This window comes from Populus euphratica, unplaced genomic scaffold (genome assembly GCF_000495115.2).
Source record: "Populus euphratica unplaced genomic scaffold, PopEup_1.0 scaffold1921.1, whole genome shotgun sequence".
NCBI classification, from domain to species: Eukaryota; Viridiplantae; Streptophyta; class Magnoliopsida; order Malpighiales; family Salicaceae; genus Populus; species Populus euphratica.
The window spans coordinates 29,921-33,290 of record NW_011501764.1 but is presented as its reverse complement, the minus strand read 5'-3'; the positions used below and the strand labels follow the sequence as shown (position 1 = coordinate 33,290).

The window sequence follows — 3,370 nt, the reverse complement described above, 5'->3', positions numbered from 1 at the left end:
CTCATGAAGGAGAAGCTTGAAAAGAGGAAGCTCAATCTCCCACCAAGCCCTGCAAAATTGCCAATCATTGGCAACCTTCACCAGCTTGGTAATATGCCACACATCTCTCTCCGAGGGCTTGCCAAGAAGTATGGTCCCATCATTTTCTTACAGCTTGGGGAGATCCCAACTGTAGTGATTTCATCAGCTGGATTGGCAAAAGAAGTCCTGAAAACTCATGATCTTGTATTCTCCAGCCGTCCGCAGCTCTTTTCTGCCAAACACTTGTTATCTTGTATTCTCCAGCAGTCCGCAGCTCTTTTCGGCCAAACACTTGTTCTATGGTTGCACTGATATTGCTTTTGCTCCTTATGGTGCTTACTGGAGGAATATAAGGAAAATTTGCATACTTGAGCTGCTCAGCGCCAAGCGTGTCCGTTGGTACAGCTTCGTTAGAGAAGAAGAAGTTGCTCGCTTGATTCGTCGGACAAGCGTGTCCGTTGGTACAGCTTTGTTAGAGAAGAAGAAGTTGCTCGCTTGATTCGTCGGATTGCGGAATCTTATCCTGGCATCACCAATCTAAGCTCGATGATTGCACTATATGCCAATGATGTTCTTTGTCGGATTGCGCTGGGAAGGGATTTCTCTGGAGGGGGAGAGTATGATCGGCACGGGTTCCAAAAGATGCTTGACGATTATCAAGCATTGCTTGGAGGATTCAGTCTTGGAGACTATTTTCCTTCGATGGAGTTTGTGCACAGTCTAACTGGAATGAAATCGAAACTCCAGTACACCTTCAGACGGTTTGATCAGTTCTTCGATGACGTGATAGCTGAGCACAGTCTAACTGGAATGAAATCGAAACTCCAGTACACCTTCAGACGGTTTGATCAGTTCTTCGATGAGGTGATAGCTGAGCACCGCAGTTCTAAGGGAAAACAAGAGCAGAAGAAGGACCTTGTTGACATTCTACTTGATATTCAGAAGGATGGATCTTCTGAAATCCCTCTCACCATGGATAACATTAAAGCTGTCATCTTGGTCAGTGAAGATGTTATTGGTCTAGTTATACTTCAAGGCTTCAACTTCAGTGTTCCAAGCATCAAATTACTTGTAGATGAGTTCATTTGCACACAACTTACAACTAAAGGGTATAATTATTGCTCTATTGTTGCAGGACATGTTTGCTGCAGGAACAGATACCACCTTCATTACCCTTGATTGGGCAATGACAGAGCTTATCATGAATCCTCATGTCATGGAGAAAGCACAAGCTGAAGTACGAAGTGTCGTCGGAGACAGAAGACTGGTGCAAGAGAGTGATCTGCCCCGGCTGAACTACATGAAAGCTATTATCAAAGAGATCTTCCGGTTACATCCTGCCGCTCCAGTTTTAGTCCCAAGGGAATCTTTAGAAGATGTTATAATTGATGGCTATAACATTCCAGCTGAGATCTTCCGGTTACATCCCGCCGCTCCAGTTTTAGTCCCAAGGGAATCTTTAGAAGATGTTATAATTGATGGCTACAACATTCCAGCTAAAACTCGGATTTATGTCAATGTCTGGGGAATGGGGAGGGATCCAGAACTGTGGGAAAATCCAGAAACTTTTGAACCAGAAAGATTTATGGGCAGCGGTATAGATTTCAAGGGGCAAGATTTTGAGCTGATACCATTTGGAGCAGGTAGAAGAATCTGCCCAGCCATCACATTTGGAGTCGCAGCCATTGAAATTGCTTTAGCTCAACTCCTCCACAGCTTTGATTGGAAGCTTCCTCCTGGTCTCGCAGCAAAGGATATAGACAATACAGAAGCTTTTGGCATCTCAATGCACAGGACAGTTCCCCTGCACGTCATTGCAAAACCACACTTCGATTGACGCAAGAAGTGTCTGGATTTAATTAGTCTGTCAACTAGAATCTGTAATTTTCTTTCCGAATAAAAGTCACTACTTGTGGTTTGCTTGCAAAAAGAAAGCAGAACTTGCTGCCTTAGTCCTTTCTGCTGGAACTTGGAAACTATAATCAGTTATAAGTTGTGTCACCTTTGAGCTTCAATCAATCATAATACTGCAAGGACAAATGCTTGTTTCTGAGAACTACTCATTTCCTCATGTCAGATAAACAAATAAATAAGGAAAAAAAAAACCGTTTTCCTTCATCAAATGCATTCTTTGGCTCAACAAATGGGATAAAGACAAAGGGGTTCATACCAAACCAATGTCTACGATGCAGCAAGTAGATGCCTGATCTGCTTTGCCTTGGAACCAGATAGACTTGACATTTCAAAAAAGAAAGGAAGCACCATCCATGAAATTGAGCACTGTTTATGGATATGGATATTGATCATAGAGACACATAATTCAGAGCATATACATCATCTTACAAGGAAGATACCTATTGTGAAGCCAACCACCCAAGTCAATAATGGTGGGAGAAAGTAAAATTATCCTTTTACACCTTAATAAAAAATTGTAGGCACCAAATTGGTGTTACTTGCCCTATTCTTTATCTTTTGCATGGATGCTTGCCTATAAATAGACAATGCATCCAAGCATTATAGACACACCACAAGAAAGAAACTTGAGAGCAAGTAGAGAGAAAGAAGAGAGGGTGAGGAGAGAGTAATCCCACAAAATTATGAGGTATTTGTGAGATAATAAGTGATGTGTTTTTCTCTTAGTAATAAAGAGATTTTTGTTGTTCTCCTATTATTAGAGAGAAGTTGTATTCTTACATTACTTAGTAAAATCTTTCTATACTTGCCTGTGGACGTAGCCCAATTAGGTGAACCACGTAAATTCTTGTGTGTCCCATTTCTCATGTTATCTTGTCCCTTACCTTTTGTCTTATTGGGTTTGCATGCCAATATCCTATCAGTAGTATTAGAGCTTTCTAGTTGGTGTTGTTAATACACAAAAGTTATTCGTGTATACGACACTATTCACGTATACGACACTGTTCACATACGTTACTGTTAGCGTATATAGAAAGTTAGTGCGGTGATTAAATACAGTCTAGGAAGTTCTGTCTAAAGAGATTGAGTTTTAAACAGGACCGTTTGTGACCCCTCCAATCTTTCCTAGGAACTTACTTAGTGAAGTATTATTCACACGATAATATTTCTATATACGTTACAGATCTGTGAAACGGTGATAGTAGAATAGATCTCAGTGAATACAATGGCAGCAAAGGATGAGATTGAGAGGGTTAATGAGGTGATAGCTGAATAGATCTTGGTGAATACAATGGCAGCAAAGTACGAGATTGAGAGGTTTAATGAGAGCAATTTCTCACTGTGAAAAATGAGAATCAAGGCAATCTTAAGGAAAGACAATTGCTTGGCAATAATTAGGGATCAGACCGCGGAGATCACTGATAATGCAAAATAA

At 40.9% G+C, this 3,370-nt stretch overlaps 1 pseudogene; it reads left to right on the top strand.

Moving 5' to 3' along the window:
• The first annotated feature begins 3 nt into the window (after positions 1-3).
• LOC105118407 (cytochrome P450 71A1-like) lies at positions 4-2,110 on the top strand (annotated as a pseudogene).
• Positions 2,111-3,370: the final 1,260 nt, after the last annotated feature.